Source organism: Pan troglodytes, chromosome 1, assembly GCF_028858775.2.
Source record: "Pan troglodytes isolate AG18354 chromosome 1, NHGRI_mPanTro3-v2.0_pri, whole genome shotgun sequence".
Classification (NCBI taxonomy): Eukaryota; Metazoa; Chordata; class Mammalia; order Primates; family Hominidae; genus Pan; species Pan troglodytes.
The window spans coordinates 1,034,547-1,044,993 of record NC_072398.2 but is presented as its reverse complement, the minus strand read 5'-3'; the positions used below and the strand labels follow the sequence as shown (position 1 = coordinate 1,044,993).

Genomic DNA, 10,447 nt, shown 5'->3' with positions numbered 1-10,447 from the left:
TTTAGGAGAATACAAAGATGAATACATGGATCACACATGTTGGACTGAGGTCAATTTGACATTTGGGACTTAATCTCAGCTATTTTGTCTCACTGCCACAAATTCAATCATATGATCCTTTTAATTTTATCTGCTAAATATTTTAAAATACATTTGTCTTCCTCAGTCCCTCTATTCACTACCCTTACTTTTGATAGGGTTTTCCCTCTTTAAGGAAACTTAAAATTTCAGAAATTTTGTCTTTACCACAAGTAGTGTGTTATTTACCTTCAGTATCCTCTATGCATTCTATAATTGTAAGCTGTCTGGTGAAGCTAGCAGTGCCAATTAGATAGTTGCAAAGATATTTCCCTGGTGCTAAAACTTAACTAATGAAGATAGCTACCAGGGATCAGATGCTAAATACTGATTCAATAGACTTTATTAAAAGTAAATGATCACAAGCATCTACAATTTGCAGGAAAAAGCATTAATTCCAGGAGAAGAAGAAGGGCTTAATGTCAGGGAGCAGTCATTGGCTATGTGACACTGATTTAAAGTGCAAGAAGTAATTCAGCAGGGCTACTAATTTTATCACAAGTTAGAGTTAATTTCCTGATTAAACATCTCATAAGTTTTGAATGGTTTATCCCTATTTGCACTAGAAATTTTACCTTTTCAATGTGCAGTTTTACCAGCATAAAGTGTATTGAAAATCTCAGTATCATATTATAGCAGAACTGTCTACTTTTACATATTATCAACTAAAACACCTTTTCAGCCCCCTAATAAACTGATTTGTTAGAAATATAGTTATACTGTATCTTCACAGGTAGTTTTAATTGGCTTCCTCTGAATTGCTGAGTTTAATTGTTCCTAGATAGTTGCACGTTTTTTAAAAATCCAGGAAAAACTCCTAAGTATAATAAAAATATTTGGTGTAATTATTTGCTCATATTATTCTTTTTGTAGATTAATTTTCTTTAATATCTAAATAATATGAGGGCTGGCAGCCAAGATGGCCAAATAGGAACAGCTCCAGTCTGCAGCTCCCAGCGTGAGCGATGCAGAAGACGGGTGATTTCTGCATTTCCATCTGAGGTACCGGGTTCATCTCACTAGGGAGTGCCAGACAGTGGGCACAGGACAGTGGGTGCAGTGCACCGTGTGCGAGCCGAAGCAGGGCGAGGCATTCCCTCACTCAGGAAGCACAAGGGGTCAGGGAGTTCCCTTTCCTAGTCGAAGAAAGGGGTGACAGATGGCACCTGGAAAATCGGGTCACTCCCACCCTAATACGGCGCTTTTCCAACGGGCTTAAAAAACGGCGCACCAGGAGATTATATCCCACACATGTCTCGGAGGGTCCTACGCCCACAGAGTCTCGCTGATTGCTAGCACAGCAGTCTGAGATCAAACTATAAGGCAGCAGCGAGGCTGGGGGAGGGGCGCCCGCCATTGCCCAGGCTGGCTTAGGTAAACAAAGCAGCCGGGAAGCTTGAACTGGGTGGAGCCCACCACAGCTCAAGGAGGCCTGCCTGACTCTGCAGGCTCCACCTCTGGGGGCAGGGCACAGACAAACAAAAAGACAGCAGTAACCTCTGCAGACTTAAATGTCCCTGTCTGACAGCTTTGAAGAGAGCAGTGGTTCTCCCAGCACGCAGCTGGAGATCTGAGAAAGGGCAGACTGCCTCCTCAAGTGGGTCCCTGACCCCTGACCCCCGAGCAGCCTAACTGGGAGGCACCCCCCAGTAGGGGCAGACTGACACCTCACACAGCCGGGTAATCCTCTCAGACAAAATTTCCAGAGGAATGATCAGACAGCAGCATTCGCGGTTCACGAAAATCCACTGTTATGCAGCCACCGCTGCTGGTACCCAGGCAAACAGGGTCTGGAGGGGACCTCTAGCAAACTGCAACAGACCTGCAGCTGAGGGTCCTATCTGTTAAAAGGAAAACTAACAAACAGAAAGGACATCCACACCAAAAACCCATCTGTACATCACCATCATCAAAGACCAAAAGTAAATAAAACCACAAAGATGGGGAAAAAAACAGAGCAGAAAAACTGGAAACTCTAAAAAGCAGAGCACCTCTCCTCCTCCAAAGGAACGCAGTTCCTCACCAGCAACGGAACAAAGCTGGACGGAGAATGACTTTGATGAGAGAAGAAGGCTTCAGACGATCAAACTACTACGAGCTACAGGAGGAAATTCAAACCAACGGCAAAGAAGTTAAAAACTTTGAAAAAAATTTAGATGAAAGTATAACTAGAATAAGGAATACAGAGAAGTGCTTAAAGGAGCTGATGGAGCTGAAAGCCAAGGCTCGAGAACTACGTGAAGAATGCAGAAGCCTCAGGAGCCGATGCAATCAACTGGAAGAAAGGGTATCAGTGATGGAAGATGAAATGAATGAAATGAAGTGAGAAGGGAAGTTTAGAGAAAAAAGAATAAAAAGAAATGAACAAAGCCTCCAAGAAATATGGGACTATGTGAAAAGACCAAATCTACGTCTGATTGGTGTACCTGAAAGTGACGGGGAGAATGGAACCAAGTTGGAAAACACTCAGCAGTATATTATCCAGGAGAACTTCCCCAATCTAGCAAGGCAGGCCAACATTCAGATTCAGGAAATACAGAGAACGCCACAAAGATACTCCTCGAGAAGAGCAACTCCAAGACACATAATTGTCAGATTCACTAAAGTTGAAATGAAGGAAAAAATGTTAAGGGCAGCCAGAGAGAAAGGTCAGGTTACCCACAAAGGGAAGCCCATCAGACTAACAGTGGATCTCTCGGCAGAAACTCTTCAAGCCAGAAGAGAGTGGGGGCCAATATTCAACATTCTTAAAGAAAAGAATTTTCAACCCAGAATTTCATATCCAGCCAAACTAAGCTTCATAAGTGAAGGAGAAATAAAATCCTTTACAGACAAGCAAATGCTGAGCAATTTTGTCACCACCAGGCCTGCCCTAAAAGAGCTCCTGAAGGTAGCACTAAACATGGAAAGGAACAACCGGTACCAGCCACTGCAAAATCATGCCAAATTGTAAAGACCATCGATGCTAGGAAGAAACTGCATCAACTAACGAGCAAAATAACCAGCTGACATCATAATGACAGGATCAAATTCACACATAACAATATTAACTTTAAATGTAAATGGACTAAATGCTCTAATTAAAAGACACAGACTGGCACATTGGATAAAGAGTCAAGACCCATCAGTGTGCTGTATTCAGGAAACCCATCTCACATGCAGAGACACACATAGGCTCAAAATAAAAGGGTGGAGGAAGATCTACCAGGGAAATGGAAAACAAAAAAAGGCAGGGATTGCAATCCTAGTCTCTGATAAAACAGACTTTCAACCAACAAAGATCAAAAGAGACAAAGAAGGCAATCACATAATGGTAAAGGGATCAATTCAACAAGAAGAGCTAACTATCCTAAATATATATGCACCCAATACAGGAGCACCCAGATTCATAAAGCAAGTCCTGAGTGACCTACAAAGAGACATAGACTCCCACACAATAACAATGGGAGACTTTAACACCCCACTGTCAACATTAGACAGATCAATGAGACAGAAAATTAACAAGGATACCCAGCAATTGAACTCAGCTCTGCACCAAGCGGACCTAATAGACATCTACGGAACTCTCCACCCCAAATCAACAGAATATACATTTTTTTCAGCACCACAACACGCCTATTCCAAAATTGACCACATAGTTGGAAGTAAAGCTCTCCTCAGCAAATGTAAAAGAACAGAAATTATAACAAACTGTCTCTCAGACCACAGAGCAATCAAACTAAAACTCGGGATTAAGAAACTCACTCAAAACCACTCAACTACATGGAAACTGAACAACCTGCTCCTGAGTGACTACTGGGTACATAACGAAATGAAGGCAGAAATAAAGATGTTCTTTGAAACCAACAAGAACAAAGACACAACATACCAGAATCTCTGGGACACATTCAAAGCAGTGTGTAGAGGGAAATTTATAGCACTAAATGCCCACAAGAGAAAGCAGGAAAGATCCAAAATTGACACCCTAACATCACAATTAAAAGAACTAGAAAAGCAAGAGCAAACATATTCAAAAGCTAGCAGAAGGCAAGAAATAACTAAAATCAGAGCACAACTGAAGGAAATAGAGACACAAAAAACCCTTCAAAAATTAATGAATCCAGGAGCTGGTTTTTTGAAAGGATCAACAAAACTGATAGACCGCTAGAAAGACTAATAAAAAAAAAAGAGAGAAGAATCAAATAGATGCAATAAAAAATGATAAAGCGGATATCACCACTGATCCCACAGAAATACAAACTGTCATCAGAGAATACTACAAACACCTCCACGCAAATAGACTAGAAAATCTAGAAGAAATGGATAAATTCCTCGACACATACACCCTCTCAAGAGTAAACCAGGGAGAAGTTGAATCTCTGAATAGAACGATAACAGGCTCTGAAATTGTGGCAATAATCAATAGCTTACTAACCAAAAAGAGTCCAGGACCAGATGGATTCACAGCCGAATTCTACCAGAGGTAAAAGGAGGAACTGGTACCATTCCTTCTGAAACTATTCCAATCAATAGAAAAAGAGGGAATCCTCCCTAATTCATTTTATGAGGCCAGCATCATCCTGATACCAAAGCCAGGCAGAGACACAACCAAAAAAGGGAATTTTAGACCAATATCCTTGATGAACATTGATGCAAAAATCCTCAATAAAATACTGGCAAACCGAATCCAGCAGCACATCAAAAAGCTTATCCACCACGATCAAGTGGGCTTCATCCCTGGGATGCAAGGCTGCCTCAGTATACACAAATCAATAAATGTAATCCAGCATATAAACAGAACCAAAGACAAAAACCACATGATTATCTCAGTAGATGCAGAAAAGGCCTTTGACAAACTTCAACAACCCTTCATGCTAAAAACTCTCAATAAATTAGGTATTAATGGGACATATCTCAAAATGATAAGAGCTATCTATGACAAACCCACAGCCAATATCATACTGAATGGGCAAAAACTGGAAGCATTCCCTTTGAAAACTGGCAGAAGACAGGGATTCCCTCTCTCACCACTCCTATTCAACATAGTGTTGGAAGTTTCAGCCAGGGCAATTAGGCAGGACAAGGAAATAAAGGGTATTCAATTAGGAAAAGAGGAAGTCAAAGTGTCCCTGTTTGCAGATGACATGATTATATATCTAGAAAACCCCACTGTCTCAGCCCAAAATCGCCTTAAGCTGATAAGCAACTTCAGCAAAGTCTCAGGATACAAAATCAATGTACAAAAATCACAAACATTCTTATATACCAATAACAGACAAACAGAGAGCCAAATCATGAGTGAACTCCCATTCACAATTGCTTCAAAGGGAATAAAATACCTAGGAATCCAACTTACACGGGATGTGAAGGACCTCTTCAAGGAGAACTACAAACCACTGCTCAAGGAAATAAAAGAGGATACAAACAAATGGAAGAACATTCCATGCTCATGGGTAGGAAGAATCAATATCGTGAAAATGGCCATACTGCCCAAGGTAATTTATAGATTCAATGCCATCCCCATCAAGCTACCAGTGACTTTCTTCACAGAATTGGAAAAAACTACTTTAAAGTTCATATGGAACCAGAAAAGAGCCCACATTGCCAAGTCAATCCTAAGCCAAAACAACAAAGCTAGAAGGCCTCACACTACCTGACTTCAAACTATACTACAAGGCTACAGTAACCAAAACAGCATGGTACTGGTACCAAAACAGAAATATAGATCAATGGAACAGAACAGAGCCCTCAGAAATAACGCCACACATCTACAACTATCTGATCTTTGACAAATCTGAGAAAAACAAGCAATGGGGAAAGGATTCCCTATTTCATCAATGGTGCTAGGAAAACTGGCTAGCCATATGTAGAAAGCTGAAACTGGATCCCTTCCTTACACCTTATACAAAAATTAATTCAAGATGGATTAAAGACTTAAACGTTAGACCTAAAACCATAAAAACCCTAGAAGAAAACCTAGGCATTACCATTCAGGACATAGGCATGGGCAAGTACTTCATGTCTAAAACACCAAAAGCAATGGCAACAAAAGCCAAAATTGACAAATGGGATCTAATTAAAGTAAAGAGCTGATGCACAGCAAAAGAAACTACCATCAGAGTGAACAGGCAACCTACAAAATGGGAGAAAATTTTCACAACCTACTCATCTGACAAAGGGCTAATATCCAGAACCTACAAGGACCTCAAACAAATTTACAAGAAAAAAACAAACAACCCCATCAAAAAGTGGGCGAAGTACATGAACAGACATTTCTCAAAAGAAGACATTTATGAGCTAAAAAACACATGAAAAAATGCTCACCATCACTGGCCATCAGAGAAATGCAAATCAAAACCACAATGAGATACCATCTCACACCAGTTAGAATGGCAATCATTAAAAAGTCAGGAAACAACAGGTGCTGGAGAGGATGTGGAGAAATAGGAACACTTTTATACTGTTGGTGGGACTGTAAACTAGTTCAACCATTGTGGAAGTCAGTGTGGCGATTCCTCAGGGATCTAGAACTAGAAATGCCATTTGACCCAGCCATCCCATTACTGGATATATACCCAAAGGACTATAAATCATGCCGCTATAAAGACACATGCACACGTATGTTTATTGTGTCACTATTCACAATAGCAAAGACTTGCAACCAACCCAAATGTCCAACAATGATAGACTGGATTAAGAAAATGTGGCACATATACACCATGGAATACTATGCAGCCATAAAAAATGATGAGTTTATGCTCTTTGTAGGGACATGGATGAAATTGGAAATCATCATTCTCAGTAAACTATCGCAAGGACAAAAAGCCAAACACCGCATGTTCTCACTCAAAGGTGGGAATTGAACATTAAGAACACATGGACACAGGAAGGGGAACATCACACTTTGGGGACTGTTGTGGGGTGGGGGGAGGGGGGAGGGATAGCGTTAGGAGATATACCTAATGCTAAATGACGAGTTAATGGGTGCAGCGCACCAGCATGGCACATGTATACATATGTAACTAACCTGCACATTGTGCACACGTACCCTAAAACTTAAAGTGTAATAATAATAAAATAACAAAAAATTTTAAAAAAATAAATAAATAAAAATAAAAAAAGAGGCATGGATGTTAGCTTGCTAGTGGGTGCAAATCAGGTAGATGATTTTTCATTAATGAAAGAGTGCATGGTTAAAAAAAGAAATATTAAAGAAAAGTTAATATGTAGATAAATAACATGTTTTGACTAAAACATTATACACTTAAAAACCACAAATCTCTCTCCATTGACACATGGACTAATATAAATATTAACTCTATAAAGCTCTAAAAAAGTAAGATGGCGTCTTTTAACTTTTGAAGTATATAATTTTTTTGTAGAGACAACTCATAAGAAAAGCCCACTAATTGTATAAAACGGAATTATATATCTGACTTAAAAATATTAAATCTCTGTTCTGTGAAATATACAATTAAAATAATAATCAGGCTAGCCAAAAAGCAAGAAAAAAATTTACAGTACACATGTTTGACAAAATACTTTTCTCCGGAATAAATAAAAAATTTAAAACTGAATAAAATAAATTAAAGTAAAAACATTTTGGCCACAGATATAAAGATACTTTTCTTAAAATAAAATATATCAATGACCAGTAAGCATCTAAGAAGGTGATGACCTTGATTATTCTCTAGGTAATGGCATATTTTAAAATGACGTGAAGATACCACCACTAGAAGGGTTAAAATTAAAAATATTCAAATGCCAAATGCTAGTGATGATGGAGAGTAATATGAGCTCTCAAACATTGCTGGTGGAGAGGTAAAATGTGTTAAAAAAAAAAAGAAGTCAAATTATCTTTCTTCATTGACGATATGATTCTATAACTAGAAAACCCCAAAGACACAGCCAAAAGGCTTCTAGAACTGATAAACAACTTCAGCAAAGTTTCAGAATACAAAATAAACATACAAAAATCAATAGCATTTCTATACACCAATAACGTTCAAGCTGAGAGCAGGAACAGAACACTAAATAGTGAATGTCTCACTTAAAAGTGCAAGCTAAGCATTGAGTACAGAAGGACACAAGCATGGTAACAAAAGACACTGAAGACTACTAAAGAGGTTAAGGAGAGGGAGACGTGGGGAGAAAAATTACCTATTGGGTGGTATGCTCACTACCTGGATGACAGAATTTGTACCCCAAAGCTCAGCATTATGCAATATACCATTTAACAAAACTGCACATGTACCCCTTGAATCTAAAATAAAAGTTGAAGTTAAAAATAAAAATCTTAGAAGACATAGACGAAAATCTTCTTTTTTATTGTTATACTTTAAGTTTAGGGTATATGTGCACAATGTGCAGGTTTGATACATAGGTATACATGTGCCATGTTGGTTTGCTGCACCCATCAACTCATCATTTACATTAGGTATTTCTCCTAATGCTGTCCCTCCCCCAGACCCCCAGCCCCTGAGAGTCCCCAGCGTGTGATGTTCCCCACCCTGTGTCCAAGTGATCTCATTGTTCAATTCCCACCTATGAGTGAGAACATGCAGTATTTGGTTTTCTGTCCTTGTGATAGTTTGCTGAGAATGATGGTTTCCAGCTTCATCCATGTCCCTGCAAAGGACATGAACTCATTCTTTTTTATGGCTGCATAGTATTCCATGGTGTATATGTGCCACATTTTCTTAATGCAGTCTATCATTGATGGACATTTGGGTTGTGAATAGTGCTACAATAAACATATGTGTGCATGTGTCTTTATAGTAGCATGATTTATAATCCTTTGGGTATATACCCAGTAATGGGATTGCTGGGTGAAATGGTTATTCTAGTTCTAGATCCTTGAGGAATCACCACACTGTCTTCCACAATGGTTGAACTAATTTACACTCCCACCAACAATGTAAAAGCGTTCCTATTTCTCCACATCCTCTCCAGCATCTGTTGTTTCCTGACTTTTTTAATGATCGCCATTCTAACTGGTGTGAGATGGTGTCTCATTGTGGTTTTGATTTGCATTTCTCTGATGACCAGTGATGATGAGCATTTTTTCATTTGTCTTTTGGCTGCATAGATGTCTTCTTTTGAGAAGTGTCTGTTCATATCCTTTGCCCACTTTTTGATGGGGTTGTTTGTTTTATTCTTGTAAATTTGTTTGAGTTCTTTGTATATTCTGGATATTAGCCCTTTGTCAGATGGGTAGATTGCAAAAATTTTCTCCCATTCTGTAGGTTACCTGTTCACTCTGATGGTGGTTTCTTTTGCCATGCAGAATCTCTTTAGTTTAATTGACCCCATTTGTCAATTTTGGCTTTTGTTGCCATTGCTTTTGGTGTTTTAGTCATGAAGCCCTTGCCCTTGCCTATGTCCTGAATGGTATTGCCTAGGTTTTCTTCTAGAGTTTTTATGGTTTTAGGTCTAACATTTAAGTCTTTAATCCATCTTGAATTAATTTTTATATAAGATCTAAGGGAGGGATCCAGTTTCAGCTTTCTACATATGGCTAGCCAGTTTTCCCAGCACCATTTTTAAATAGGGAATCCTTTCCCCATTTCCTGTTTTTCTCAGATTTGTCAAAGATCAGATGTTTGTAGATGTATGGCATTATTTCTGAGACCTCTATTCTGTTCCATTGGTCTATAATTCTGTTTTGGTACCAGTACCATGCTGCTTTGGTTACTGTAGCTTTGTAGTATAATTTGAAGTCAGGTAGCGTGATGCCTCCAGCTTTGTTCTTTTTGCTTAGGATTGTCTTGGCAATGTGGGCTCTTTTTGGTTCCATATGAACTTTAAAGTAGTTTTTTACAGTTCTGTGAAGAAAGTCATTGGTAGCTTGATGGGGATGGCATTGAATGTATAAATTACGTTGGGCAGTATGGCCATTTTCATGGTATTGATTCTTCCTATCCATGAGCATGGAATATTCTTCCACTTGTTTTTGTCCTCTTTTATTTCATTGAGCAGTGGTTTGTAGTTCTCCTTGAAAAGGTCTTTCCTATCCCTTGTAAGTTGGATTCCTAGATATTTTATTCTCTTTGTAGCAGTTGTGAATGGGAGTTCACTCATGATTTGGCTCTCTGTCTGTTAATGATGTATAGGAATGCTGTGATTTTTGCACATTGATGTTGTATCCTGAGACTTTGCTGAAGTTGCTTATCAGCTTAAGGAGTTTTTGGGCTGAGATGATGGGGTTTCCTAAATATACATTCATGTTATCTGCAAACAGGGACAATTTGACGTCCTCATTTCCTAATCGTATACCCTTTATTTCTTTCTCTTGCCTAATTGCCCTGGCCAGAATTTCCAACACTATGTTGAATAGGAGTTGTGAGAGAGGGCATCCTTGTCTTGTGCCAGTTGTCAAAGGGAATGCTTT

General features: G+C 39.0%; 1 protein-coding gene across 5 annotated transcripts in view; it reads left to right on the top strand.

Annotated features, from left to right (window-relative positions):
• The window catches only part of OR2L13 (olfactory receptor family 2 subfamily L member 13), a 202,084-nt gene that overhangs the window by 128,907 nt on the left and 62,730 nt on the right, over positions 1 to 10,447 (top strand). The gene's annotated exons all lie outside the window — the stretch shown is intronic.